General features: G+C 38.4%; 1 pseudogene; it reads left to right on the top strand.

The window, feature by feature from the left end:
• Positions 1–1,288: 1,288 nt before the first annotated feature.
• Positions 1,289–7,369, top strand: LOC116589438 (annotated as a pseudogene).
• Positions 7,370–14,886: the final 7,517 nt, after the last annotated feature.

The raw sequence follows: 14,886 nt of genomic DNA, 5'->3' as shown, positions 1-14,886 counted from the left end.
GGTGAATTTCTTTCAATGTCCGGTGTCATCTCCCAAATGCCTTGGGTGTTTTTACCCATTTGTTACATCCAGAAACCAGTGTTCCAGCCCACCATGGGGCAGCCTTTCACATCATAATCACAGAATTATTCTCAGTTAGAGTGGTTGTCTAAGGTCATCATATCCTAGGAAAAGAGGGCATTCTGTCCGTGTTATTGACTTGAGACCTTGGCAGGGTAAGTAATCTGCCTGGAGCAATTCAGTACCTAGTAGGAACACAGCAGGAATTCAGAAGGGAATGGCCTGAAACTCCCATGTTCTGCCACCTTAGGCAATGTCCTTTTCACCACACCAGGATCACAAGATTTCTGATAAGATACATGTGTGATCTGCTTGATTGAAGAACTGTTCACTTTTCATAACCAGAAAGGGTTGGACTGGGGCCCAGAATAGCAGGAAGTTCAGTGGGGATGGTAGGGAGTGTCTTTAGAGAGGATCAGATTGGACTAGGGGAAATTTGGGGTAGTTGTTAATCGCTCTTGGTGGCTTTCCGCCCTGGCTGGCCGATGACTCAGACTAGGGGGTGGAGAGGAAGGCTTCGTGTGCTGCAGAGAGCAAGGAAGGAAATAAAGGCTTATGAGAGAATGGGAAGGTTCTATACCATGGAGGGGGACGGGGAGGGAGCCTTAAAACTAGCTGTGAGGTCTAGTGCGTGCAGCTTCCAGAAAGCCAGGTGCCCTGAGTAGAAGTAGTGAAGGAGTGAGTGACTGCATCGCTAACACAAAATCCAAGCAGCGGGTCAAAGTGACCTTTAAAAATTTCTGTACATTTAAACTTTGACAAATTCTGTTTTACAGCTCCAGAAAAACTGTTTTCAAAAATATAATTAATGACGTTGGTAAGGACATAGAGAAATTGGACCCCTCCTGCATTGTGGATTGGAATGCAAATGATGCAGCCCCTATGGAAATCAATGTATTGGTTCCTCAAAAAGTTAATCATAGTATCACTACATAATTCGTCAGTTCCACTCCTAGGTATATATGCCAAAGAACAGAAAAACAATGCTCATAGCAGCGCTGTGCATAAGAGCCAAAAGAAACAACCCAAATGTCTGTCATCCAATAAATGGATAAACAAACTGTGGTATATCCATGTAATGGGATATTAGCTACTAGCCCCCAAAAAAGAAATGAAGTACTGACACGGGCTACAGTGTGAACGAACCTCAGAAACAGCACGCTAAGTGAAAGAAGCCAGACCCCAGAGGTCTTAAGTCATACGATTTCATTTATATGAAATAGCCAGAATGAGAAAAACCCATAGAAACAGAGAGAAGGTAAGTGGTTGCTAGGGACTGAGGACAGTAGAAAATGGGGAGGAGACTGCTTAACAGGTGCAAGATATCCTTTTAGGGTGATGACACTGTTTTAGGACCAGATGTGGTGGTTACACAACATTGTGAATGTATGTAATGCTATTAAATTGTGCCCTTTTTTTAAAAAAGATTTCATTTATTTATTTGACAGACAGAGCTCACAAGCAGGCAGAGAGGCAGGCAGAGAGAGAGAAGAAGAAGCAGGCTCCCTGCTGAGCAGAGAGCTGGGTGCGGGGCTCGATCCCAGGACCCTGAGATCATGACCTGAGCCAAAGGCCGAGGCTTTAATCCACTGAGCTACCCAGGCACCCCAAATTGTGCCCTTTTAATGGTAAATTTTATCTTATGTGACTTTTACCACAATGAAAAATGAGATGCGGGCGCCTGGGTGGCTCAGTGGGTTAAGCCTCTGCCTTCAGCTCAGGTCATGATCTCAGGGTCCTGGGATGGAGCCCCGCATCGGGCTCTCTGCTCAGCAGCGAGCCTGCTTCCCCCTCTCTCTCTCTGCCTGCCTCTCTGCCTACTTGTGATCTCTCTCTGTGTCAAATAAATAAATAAAATCTTTTTTTAAAAAAGGAAAATGAGATGAATTTTAACAGTCTAAAAATACATTTAATGCTAGTCACTTTAGTAACTAGTTACTGGTTAAAAGAATGAGAAGAATATTGTAATCTACATAATTGCCACGTGTTCCTCTTGAATTTAAATAATCAAATTTTAAAGGGTTCTTTTTTTTCAACTAGTTGTATTTAAACCACTAGCAAATTGAAATAATTTTATGATCAACCCTGCAGTTCACTTTCATGAGATGATTATCAATGTGCAAATAACGTTAGGAGAAATGTGAATGAGAGGATTTCTTGTCTCCTTTTGCTGTAGTTGAATTGCTATAGTTAATAAAATTTAGCTACTCCACAATAGTAGAGAGAAGGAAATTAGAATTGTTTAGACATGAAAATCATTAAGGTCTTCTGAACTGGGTGTGTCATGAATTCCGTATTTCATTGATTCTAAGATTCCTTTTTTTTCACATTTTAATATTGCTGAAACTGAGAGTCCTCTTACAGCTCCTGAAGCCAGAAAGTTCTAACTGATACAGCCTCTGAAGCTAGAAAATTCTAACTGGGCCTCAGAACATTTTTTTATTTTTCAGGTTTTATTTTATTTTTATATTCGAGTACATTTAACATACAGTGTTATATTAGTTTCAGGTATTCAGTATAATGATAAAAGAATTCTATACGTTTCTTACAATAATTCTATACAATTCTATACAGTATAATGATAAAATAATTCTATACATTTCTTAGTGCTCATCACAGTAAGTCTACCCTTAATTTCCTTTATCTATTTCACCCATTTGCCCACGCACCTCCCCTCTGGCATGAGTTTATTCTCTGTATTTAAGAGTCTGGTTTGTCTCTTTTTTTCTTTGTTTTGTTTCTTAAATTCCACATATGAAGGCAATCTCATGGTGTTTGTCTTTCTCTGACTGGCGTGTATCACTTAGCATAATATTCCCTGGGTCCATTCATGTTGTTGCAAGTAGCAACATCTCATTCCATTTTATGGATGAATAAATTGCATTGTAATTTACAACACACCACATCTTCTCTATCCATTCTTTCATTGATGGACACCCGGGCTGTTTACATATCTTGGTTCTTGTAAATAAAGTGAAAAAAATATCATTAGCAAATATCTTCGCCCATTCAGTAGGTTGTCTCGTCATTTTGTTGATGGTTTCCTTCACTGTGCTAAAGTTTTTTATTCCCAAAAATTTATTTTTGCTTTTGTTTCTCTTGTCAGTGAGACACACCCAGATAAATGTTTCCGTGGCTGAAGTCAAAGAAATTACTGCCTATGTTTTCTTCTAGGGCTTTTGTGGTTTCAGGTCTCGGGTCTTATTAGGTCTTTAATCCATTTTGAGTTTATTTCTGTATATGATGTAAGAAAGTTGTTCAGTATCATTCTTTTGTTTGTAGCTGTCCAGTTTTCCCCACACCATTTGTTGAAGAGACTGTCTTTTCTCTGCTGTTTCTCTGCCTCCTTTGTTGAAGATTAATTGACCATATAAGCGTGGGTTTATTTCTGGACTTTCGATTCTATTCTATTGATTTATGTATTTTTTGTGCCGTACTATTTTGATTACTACAGCTTTTTGGTGTGTATTGAAATCTGCAATTGTGTTACTTCCAGCTTAGTTCTTCTTTCCCAAGACTGCTTTGGCTATTTGGGATCTTTTGTTGGTTCCATACAATTTTTAGGACTGTGTTCTAGTTCTATGGAAAATGTTGTTGGTACTTTGATAGGGATTACATTAAATCTGCAGACTGTTTTTGGTAGTATGGACATTTTATCAGTATTGGTTCTTCTAATCCATGAGCATGGAATATCTTTCTGTTTGTGTCATGTTCAGCTTCTTTCATCAATGTTTTATAGTGTCCAGAGTATAGGTCTTTTACCTACTTGGTTACGTTTATTCCGAGGTATTTTATTCTTTTTGCTGAAATTGTAAATGGGATTGTTTTGTTAATTTCTCTTTCTGTTACTTCATTATTAGTGTATAGGAAGGCAACAGATTTCTGTATATTAATTTTGTATCTTGAGACCTACTGAATTCATTGATCAGTTCTAGTAGTTTTTTTGGTGGAATCTTTAGGTTTTTCTATGTCTAATATCATGTCATCTGCAAATAGTGAAAAGCTTTATTTTTTCCTTACCAATTTGGACATTCTCTATTTCTTTTCCTTGTCTGATTGCTGGGTCTAGGACTTCCAGTTGTATGTTGAATGAAAGTGGTGAGACTGGAGATCTTTGTCTGGTTCCTGATCTTAGAGGAAAAACTGTCAGTTTTTCCATCATTGAGGATGATACTAGCTGTGGGTTTTTCATATATGGTCTTTATTATGTTGAGGTATGTTCTCTCTAAACCTACATTGTTGAGAGTCTTTGTCATGAATGGATGTCGAATGCTTTTTCTGCATCTATTGCAATGATGGTTTTTATCCTTTCTCTTGTTAACGTGATATATCATGTTGGTTGACTTGCAAATACTGAACCACTCTTGCACACCTAAACTAAATCTCTCTTGATAGTACTGATGATTTTAATGTATTTTAAATGATTTTTAAATGATTATTTAATGCTATTGCTAATATTTCATCGAGGATTTTTGCATCTATGTTCATCAAGGATATTGGCCTGTAGTTTTCTTTTTTCATAGTATCTTTATCTGGTTTTGGTATTATAGTAATGCTAGACTTATAAATGAATATGGAAGCTCTCCTTCATCTTCTGTTTTTGGAATAGTTTGATAAGAATAGGTCTTAACCCTTTTTTAACTGTTTGGCAGAATTCACCTGTGAAGTTATCTGATCCATGTCTTTTGTTCGTTGTGAGTTTTTTGACTGCTGATTCAATTTTATTGCTAATAATCAGTCTGTTCAAATTATCTATTTCTTCCTGATTCAGTTTTGGGAGATTATGTATTTCTAGGAGTTTATCTATTTCTTCTAGGTTGTCCAATTTATGGCATATAATTTTCCATAATATTCTCTTATAATCCTTTGTATTTATGTGGTATCAGTTGTTATTTCTCCTCCTTTATTTCTGATTTTATTTACTTGAGTCCTCTCTCTCTCTCTCTCTCTCTTTCTCTTTTTTGATAAGTCTGGCTAAAGGCTTATCAGTTTTGTTGATCTTTTCAAAGTACCATCTCCTGGTTTCCTTGATCTAGTCTATTGTCATTTTGGTCTCTATTTCATTTATTTCTGTTCTAATCTTTATAATTTCTTCCTTCTACTGTTTTGGGGCTGTATTTGTTCTTCTTTTATTTACCTCCTTTAGATATAAGGTTAGGTTATTTGAAATTTTTCTTGCTGCTTGAGGTAGGCCTGTAATGCTATAATCTTTCCTCTTAGAACAGCTTTGCTGTGTCTCCAGGATTTTGGACTTTCTTGCTGCTTGTCTTTTCATTTTCATTTTCCCCCATGCAGTTTTTTATTTCCTTTTTGATTTTTTTGGTTGATCCATTCTTTGTCTAGTAGCATGTTATTTAGCCTCCATATAATTTGTGTTCTTTTCAGGTTTTTTCTTGTAACTGATTTCTAGTTTCATATTGTTGTGGTCAGAAAAGATATTTGATATGATTTCAATCTTTTTTAACTTACTGAAAATTGTTTTGTGGCCTAACGTGATCATTTTGCAGAATGTTCCATGTGCACTTGAAAAGAATGTGTATTCCACTATTTTTGGATGAAATGTTCTGAATATATCTGTTAGTTCCATCTGGTCCAGTGAGGCATTCAAAGCCATTGTTTCCTTGTCAATTTTCTGTCTGGGTGAGAGGTCCATTCGTGTAAGTGGAGTGTTAATGTTCCCTACTATTATTGTATTACTGTCAATTTCTCCCTTTATGTCTGTTAATAGTTGCTTTATGTAGTTAGGTGTTCTCATATTAAGTGCACACATATTTACAATGGGTATAGCCTCTTGTTGAATTGATTGTTCCCTTTATCATCATGTAGTGTCCTCCTTAGTTTCTCATTACAGCTTTCATTTTAAAGTCTATTTTGTCCAATATAAGGATTGCTACTACAGCTCTCTTTCTGCTTCCATTTGCATGGTAAATGACTTCCTATCCCTTCGTTTTCAATCTGCCTGTGTCTTTCAGTCTGAAATGAATCTCTTGTAGGCAGCATGTAGATGAGTCTTGCTTTTTTATTCATTCAGTCACCCTATGTCTTTGAGCTGGAGCATTTTATCCATTTACATTCAAAGTAAATAAGGATAGGTATGCATTTATTGCATTTTGTTACTTGTTTTACAGATATGTTTGCAGTTCTTCTCCATGTCCTCCTTCTCCTGCTCTCTTCCCTTATATTTTGCTGGTTTTCTTTAGTCATATGCTTTGATTCCTTTCTCTTTAGTTTTTGCGTATATAGTACAGGGTTTTGATTTATGGTTACCATTAGGTTTGTATATAACATCTGATGCATATAACAATCTGTATTAACCTGATGGTCACTTAAGTTTGAACCCATTCTAAAAGCCAGTTTTGGCCAATAACCAGAGGTGGTGGTGGTGACGGTGGTGAGCGGGTCCTTGCAGCCTAGGAAAATCCTGCAAAAAAGTCTCCATACCCAACTCTTGAAGATCTGAATGTAGACAAAGTTATTCAGGCTCAAACTGCCTTTTCTGCAAATCCTGCCAACCCAGCAATTTTGCCTGAAGCTTCTGCTTCCATCTCTCAAGATGGAAATCTCTATCCTAAATTGTATCCGGAGTTCTCCCAGGACATGGGCCTGAGTTTAAATGAGGAAGAAATCCATGCAAATATGGCTTTGGCCCCTGGGGCATCAGTTCAAGGACCTTCCAGTTTGGACTATATAGTGGCTTCATAACTGTTAACAGTGTTCGCATTCATAGAGCAGAAATTAAGCAAAGGATTCATGAAATCATTTCTTGTAACGATCAAGATGGAAAAATTGGGTTCAGGCTTAATTCAATAGATAACAGTTTATTTGTTCAGCTGGTGCAGGCAAATTCTCCAGTCTCACTGCTTGGCCTGAGATTTGGGGACCAAGTGCTCCAGATCAGTGGGGAAAACTGTGTAGGCTGGAGCTCTAAAAAGCACACGAGGTGCTCAAACAGGCTTTTGGAGAGATGATTATTATGACTGTACATGACAGGCCCTTTGAATGGACAATCACTAGGCATGAGAATAGTACTAGATCTGTTGGCTTTATCTTTAAAAATGGAAGGAAAACATCCACAGTGAAAGATAGTTCTGCAGCCAGAAATGGTCTTCTCAGTGAACATAACATCTGTGAAGTCAACGGGCAGAATGTCATTGGGCCGAAGGACTCTCAACTTGCAGACATACTGTCAACATCTGAGACTGTAGTTACTATTACAATCATGCCAGCTTTTGTCTTTGAGCATATTATTAAATGGATGGCACCAAGCATTATGAAAAGCCTAAGAGACCACACCATTCCTGAGGTTTAAAAGTCATGACACAATGGAAACTTCACCAAACTTCTCCAGTTTATTTTGTGGGCAATTTAACTTTATATTATAACTTTATATTATATTATAACTTTATATTATGCACTTGAAGCTTTCTAGGAGCCTATGCTGATGAAGACCTTTCTATCTGACATTATAGTTGGGAACCTTACTATTTGGGTTGGATAACTTGTTCACACTTCAAGAGTGTTGTAGCCTTATCCTGGTTTTACAGATGTGAAGCTTTGGACAGATTTACTGATTTTCATAGAGTAGTTTCTCTACTGGAAACCTGATGCTTTTATAAGCTAATATAGTTAGAATGACTGATACGGGCTTAGCTCTGTGTTAGAACCAACCACCTTTATCTAACATATCAGTAGTGCTGTTCATATTACTTTAGTTCTATGGCATAGCTACATTTTTCCTGTGTTACCATAGTCCATATAGAGTGACTTCTTTTGATGGTTTTTCAGTTGTGTGTGTGTGTGTGTGTGTGTGCGCACATGTGTATGGGTGTGTGTGTAAAACACCAATTAAGTATACTGGTTTCATTCCACGTAAGCATTATACAGTGTATGTAGATTATAAAAGATTGTGTTGCTCATCATTAAATTGTAACTACTGTTACTTAACAAACAAACAAATAAATAAATGCACTAAATTTTTACCCCCACACACAGTGTTATGTATATGATGTCATACTTCACATCCTTTTATTTTGTGAATCCTTTAACTGATTTTTATAGATTTTAAATTGATTTTATGGCTTTTTTGCTTTAACCTCTGCACTGGTTTTATAAGTGATAATCTACTACTTTTATTATGTTTGTACTTACCTGTGGAATATTTTCCTTTCATAGTTTTCGTACTCCTGATTATAGCTCTTTCTTTCCACTCAAAAAATTTCCTTTAACATTTCTTATAAAGCTGCTTTAGTGATGATGAATTCCTTTAACTTTTATTTCTCTAGGAAACACTTTATCTCTCCTTCTATTCTGAATGATAACCTTGCTGGGTGTTTTTGGCTGCAGTTGTTTTGTTTGTTTGTTTGTTTGTTTGTTTGTTTCCTATCAGCACTTTGAATATATCATGCCACTTTCTTTTGGCCTACAAAGGTTCTGCTGAAAAATCAGCTGTTAGCCTTATTGGTTTTTCCCTGTATGTAATTGTTCTTCCTCTTGCTGCTTTTAAGATCATTCATTATCACTACTTTATGCCATTTCAATTATTATGTGTCTTGATATGGAGCTCCTTGGATTGGTTTTGTTGTGGGGTCCTGTGTGCTTGTTGGATATGGAAGTCTGTTTCCTTCCCCAGATGCAGGAAGTTTTCAGCTATTATTTTTTCAAATAAATGTGATCTTTCTTTCTTCTTTTTTTTTTTTTTTTTTTTTTTTTTTTTTTGTAGAGGTAGAGGTGGGGAGAGAGAATCTTAAACAGGCTCCATGCCCAGTGCAGAGTACAACCCTGAGATCATGACCCAAGTTCAAATCAAGAGTTGGACACTTACCTGACTGAGCCACCCAGGTGCCCCTACTGCACCTCCTTATTTATAAGTAAGTATACTTTAATTCGGTAGAATTTACCTCCTTCAATAAATATTATTTGAAAATCTGAAAAAAAAAAAAGAACTATATTAGGTACAATGTGGAATATCAAAATAAATAAGATGGCCCCAGCCTGGATAGCTCAGATGGTTGAGAGTCTACCTTTGGCTAAGGTTATGATCCCAGGGTCCTGGGATGGAGCCCCACACTGGGTTCCTGGCACAACAAGGAGCCTGCTTCTCTCTCTCTCTCTTGGCCTCTCCCCTGCTCATGCTCGCTCTCTCTCTCTCTCTGTCTCAAATGAATAAATAAAATCTTAAAAAAAAAAAAAAGACAGCCCCAGGCCCCAAAGAATTTACAATCTAGTGGATAATTTATATTACTATTCTGGTGTGTTTCATTTATTTATTCCTTTAAAAATATTTGCCAGACAATCGACCTAAGATTGTACTCTTGCCTGACTTTCTATCCTCCCTCATCTTGTATCTCCCTCGACCTCATCCTTCTGTCCTGGGAACACCTCTTTAATAAATCATTTGCACTTAAATCCTTGCCTCAGGGTCTGCTTCTGGGGCATCCAAACTAAGACGAATAAATAAATATCTGAAGCCAAGAGTCTAGATAAACTGTAAGATATCAAGAGACTGGATACTCATAATTTTTGTCGATATTTAATGTTTTAAGAGATTTGAGTGTTACTGTTTGGAACCAAGGCAATTCTGAATGTTTCCAAGTATAGTTTATCCCTAAACAACATGGTTTTGAACTACACAGGCCCACTTATACACGAATTTTTAATACAAATATATTTTCTTTTCCTTCTTCTCTTTTTTTAAAGATTTTATTTATTTATTTATTTGAGAGAGAGAATATGAGTGAGGGGGAGGCTCAAAGGGAGAGGGAGAAGCAGACTCCCCACTGAGCAGGGAGCCTGACATGGGGCTCGATCCCAGCACCCTGGGATCATGACCTGAGCCAAAGGCAGAGGCTTAACCGACTGAGCCCCACGGGTGCTCCATCTCTTCCTTATTTTCTTAATAACATTTTCCTTTCTCTGTTGACTTTAAGAACAGAGTATATGATACATATAACGCACAAAATATGTGTCAGTTGACTGTTTGTTACTGGTAAGGCTTCTGATCAGCAGTAAGCTATGAATAGTTAAGTTTTGGGGACGTTGCATGTGGATTTTTTACTACATGGGAGGTTGGTGCCAAAACCTCTGCATTGTTCCAGGGTCAGCTGCATAAATCCTGCCCTTACACTGCTGAATTTGTATAACAAGCATCCAGGACTCAGCTGGAATAGGATTTCTGAACTAGGTCATCCCCCTGATATATAAATATTGGTTTCTGGACACAAGTATAAAAATGAATAGAGGAGGGGCGCCTAGCTAGCTCAGTCAGTAGAGATTGTGACTCTTGATCTCACCCTTGTGAGTTTGAGCCCCATGTTGGCTGTAGAGATTACTTAAAATCTTTTTTTTTTTAAGATTTTATTTATTTGAGAGAGAGAGAGAGAGTGCAAGCACGAGCAGGGTGGAGGGGCAGAGGGAGAAGCAGACTCCCCACTGAGCAGGGATCCCAATGTGGGACTCGATCCCAGGACCCGAGGATCATACCTGAGCCAAAGACAGATGCTTAACCAACTGAGCCATCCAGACACCCGTAAAAATAAAATCTTTAAAAAAAAAAAATGAAAAGGGACACCTGTATGGCTCAGTTGGTTAAGTGTTCTGCTTTCAGCTCAGGTCATGATCCCAGGGTCTTGGGATCAAGTCCTGCTTCGGGCTCCCTGCTTGGCGGGGAGCCTGCTTCTCCCTCTGCCTGCCACTCCCATGCTTGTGCTCACTCTGTATCTCTCTCTCTGACAAAGAAATAACATCTTTTTTAAAAAAATGAATAGAGGAATATGAGTGTGCATGTATGTGTGTGTTGGTATATGGGTACAGAGCAAGGACAAAGCAGTCCTATGTGTGTGGTTGGCTGTTAAGGTGGCAAGGTGAGGGACAGTCTCAAACTCGACTAGAGAATACATCCCGGATTCTAGAATTGTCTGCCACATATTTAAGAGTAATATAGGCACATTCCAAAAAGGAAAAATGGCCATGAATGCATATCATTATTCACTCAAAACTATTTGTTTTAGGCCATTTACTATATGTCAGGCCCTGTGCTGGGCATTGGGGATACAGTGTGAATTGGCACATGTAAGTCCATTTTCTTCCTGCACTTATATTTTGCAGGAGAAGGATTAAAGGAGAAGGAGAGAGAGAGACAAACATTAACTAATTACCTGAGTAAGTAAGTATTTATGTACAATTTCTTATGTTAAGAAAAAAAGCACACAGCATTATTAGAGTAAGTAACTTAATAAGAAAGGCCTCTCTGAAGAAGTGACCCCCAAGCCGAGCCTGAAGGGTACATAGAATTAAGCACAGAGAATGTGTGTTCTGGATATGGGGCCCAAGCAGGTGTTTTTTTCAAGCCCTAAATGATATTACGGCGGTGCTCTAGCCATAAGAATCATCCCAGCAAGACCACAGGGGATTTGCCCTCCCAGACCCTTTTTTCTGAAAATGGATTTTGTCAGTGCCCTACCTGGAGGCCATCTGCTCATCTCTCAAGATTCAATTCGTGCCACTACCTCTTGGAATCTTTTGCTGACTCCGTGAAATGTTAGACACTCCCACCACCATGTGCCTTGGGCGTTCCTGGCACATCATAGGTACTTGGAAAATATTCATTAGATATTTAGTGAATAAATATGATAGCACCTTATTCAGTAGCCTTTTTTACATGTTTAGCCCATCCCCACACTCTGAGCCCCAGGAAACAGAGGCTGTGTCTTGTTCATTCATCAGAAGTTTGATTTATGACACTTTTTAAAGGTTTGTTGAATGAACGCATGAGGTTAGGGAACTGGTGGTGAAAACAGCTAAGAGATGAGGTTTCAGCATACACTGAGGTCAAATCATGGAAGGTCTTAAATGTTATTTGAAGGAGTTTGGACTTGTGTGGACATGGGGAGGCGCTACAGGTGTCTGAAGGAGAAACTGACCAGTCCAGAGCCGTGTTTTATGAAGAGAACTCGTGTCAGCAAAGTGAATGATAGGCCGAAGCAGGAAGGGGGTGGAAGGGAGCAGACCAGGTAGGAAGTTCCCTAGATGAGTGGTAGTAGCAAGGGATGGAGAGGAGACGATTGGAAGGCAGAACCAGCTGCATCAGGCGGACAGGACTCCCCATGGGAGATTCACGCTGGGGCATTTACCACCGGAGGCTGTAATTTGCATAAACTCTCTATAATGTTTCCTAAGAATTCTCCAGAGGCACATGAGTTTCCTAGTTAGGTAATTAAGAAATAGTTTCATTCTCCAGAGAATAGTTAAATGCCCTAGATACTGCCTCCAATTCTGATTTAGCAAAGGGTATGATAGCTATGCCAAAATTCCTTTGTGGTTAATTCCTACTGGTTCAAAATAAATAACCATTGAGTAACAACCCAGAAACATCAATAACCTAAGCTTTTTCTAGAAATTTCCCTGTATCAGCTCCTGGATTCTGGGCTTCCCTCTAATAACTAGAGTTAATGTTTCATTTTTATTGCTCCATCCCCCTGCAGCTTTAATTACTAATACGGTAGACAATGCTGTGGGTTTATTTGTTCATTCAAAGTAAATAAAATGAAAAAAGAGGAGGGAGCATATAAAAAACTTAGAGTGTATTACAAATTTTATACCAGAAGTCAGGAAATAGAAAACTGAATATTCTCAAGGCATATGAATATTAATTTGTCTGCCCTGCATATGTTTTACAAGATGTTTTGGTTTGAATCCTGAATCCAAACTAATCATCTGTAATGTGGGTGGGTTAACATTAGTATAATATATCTTTTGATTTTTTTAATTTCATGAACAATATTTATGAGTGACTGTTCTGTGTACTTCTAAACATTTATGAGGACCCATTATATTCCAAGAACTGTATTTTGTATCCTTATGTATCTAAAACTTTAATGTTTGCAAAGCTCCTGCAAGATGTTGTATTATTATATTTATTTAAGAGTTGAAGAAATAGGCTCAGAGTGGCTCAGTGACTTGCCTGAGGTCACACAGCTCACAGCAGTGGAGCCTGTTGGGAATTAAATCCACTTGGCTCTAAGCATGCCCACCATGCTGCTTGTCTCTCAGATTGACCCACACTGCAAGTCAGCTCTAACATAGCAAAACAACTCAAGAAAAACATTGACAATCTTCCCTAAAATTGGCAAGTAAGTAGAATTAAAGCTGTCTTTCAGGCTGCCTGTGGTCAAAGCCGAGAATAAGCCCCTATAAGCATAATAGTTGCAATGAGCAAAAGAAACGGACTCCCAAGAAATAGTGCAATGACTGCAAAGCATGTACTAGCTTTAAAATCGTTTTCTCTTCCTAATGTAACTGCTTTCCCAGGTCTCAGCTGGGTGTCAGATGTCACCAGATCATACAGTTGTAACAATACTGCAGGTTTCAGTGGACTGTTCCATTGGAAGTCTCACACTTTACAAGCATTTTCCCTCTGTGATACTTGTTATTGTGTGGAACAAGACTCTGAAGCATTTAAAGGTAATTGATGGCTTGTTTATATTTACAACAGCCCTCCCAGTGGTTTGAAACTGAGTGCAGCTGTCTGTCTGTCTTTCTGTCTCTCTCTCTCTCTCCTGATGTATAGAAAATCAGGAGTCCCAGTTGGATGCTGAAATCAAATGCTGGTCTCTGGCTCCAAGTTCAGTGTGATCTGTGTACTTGAAGATTATCCCTTACTTGTTAATGTGGGAAAATACTAAGGATAGATGCTTTCCTGAGGACTGCAGGATAAAAATATTACCTATCTTTTTTTCTACCTCTGAAGTTATGGAGGAAGGAATTTGTGGCTTCTCGTCCCGCTCTGTATGCAGCTGTGCCAGCCAGCCAGTCACTCACTGCATCATCCGTATTCTGGATCTCCATTTTACAGGCAGGGAAACAGAATCTCAGATACATTAAAGAAATGGCCGGAATCCATTCATCTAGCCAATGGGAGATCCAAGGTTCAAACCCAAGGTAAACAAAGCCCAAGCTTGTCCCACCCTCTCAGTACTACATCTCTTACTTTTTTATCTTTAACTACTGATATCTGTCAGAAAATTCTAGAAACAGGCATGAAAAAAAGCACAAATAGTTAAAATTCACAGATAACTGCCAATTCTTATTTTTGTGTTTCTGCCAGATCTTTAATTGGAAAATCAAGACTGTTATGTAGTTAAATTGGCTGCCATGAAATCCCATGCTTCACCCTGGCGATGTTCTGTATAATCGGGATTTACTTTCATATAGGTACTCCTATTTGAAGAGTAAATTTCAGCTATCTTAATTTTACATTTTAAATAGTAAATTCATAATATCACAAAGAAGCAACACCAGTGTATTTTCTTTTTCTCATGGAAGTTCAGGATGAATGTTTTGAATCATCATAATAGACTAAAACTTTTCATTTCTTTCCCAAAGCATAGTAATTTCTCAAGGCATTGTAATACACATGTTACAGAAAAATGCTAAATATTCCTTTTTAAGCAGAGAAATGTACAGAGCTGATAAGGAAAGATTAAGGAGTAACTGCTGACATCAAAAATATAGAGAAAGGACCCCCCCCACCCCGAGTCTGGGTCCAGCTCTGGCCATGGCACTGAGGTGGCCTGACACAGTGCACCCTGGGACCACATGCCCACTCTCACTTCAGCTCTGACTGGCCTGTCAAAGCCACTGAGCACACACAGTCTAAACAGGGGTTGTTTCTACAAAAGGCAATTCCTTCAAGACCATTAGAGGTAGCTGTTCTGCCTAATTCATAGAAATAAACACAGAAAGTCAAACAAAATGAGGAGACAGAGGAATATGTTCCAAACAAAAGAACAAGATAAAAGCCTGGGGGATGGGGAACCTAATGAAATGGAG

This window comes from Mustela erminea, chromosome 4, assembly GCF_009829155.1.
Source record: "Mustela erminea isolate mMusErm1 chromosome 4, mMusErm1.Pri, whole genome shotgun sequence".
Taxonomy (NCBI): Eukaryota; Metazoa; Chordata; class Mammalia; order Carnivora; family Mustelidae; genus Mustela; species Mustela erminea.
Note: the sequence above shows the minus strand (reverse complement) of the source record. Positions and strands in the feature narration are given on the sequence as shown.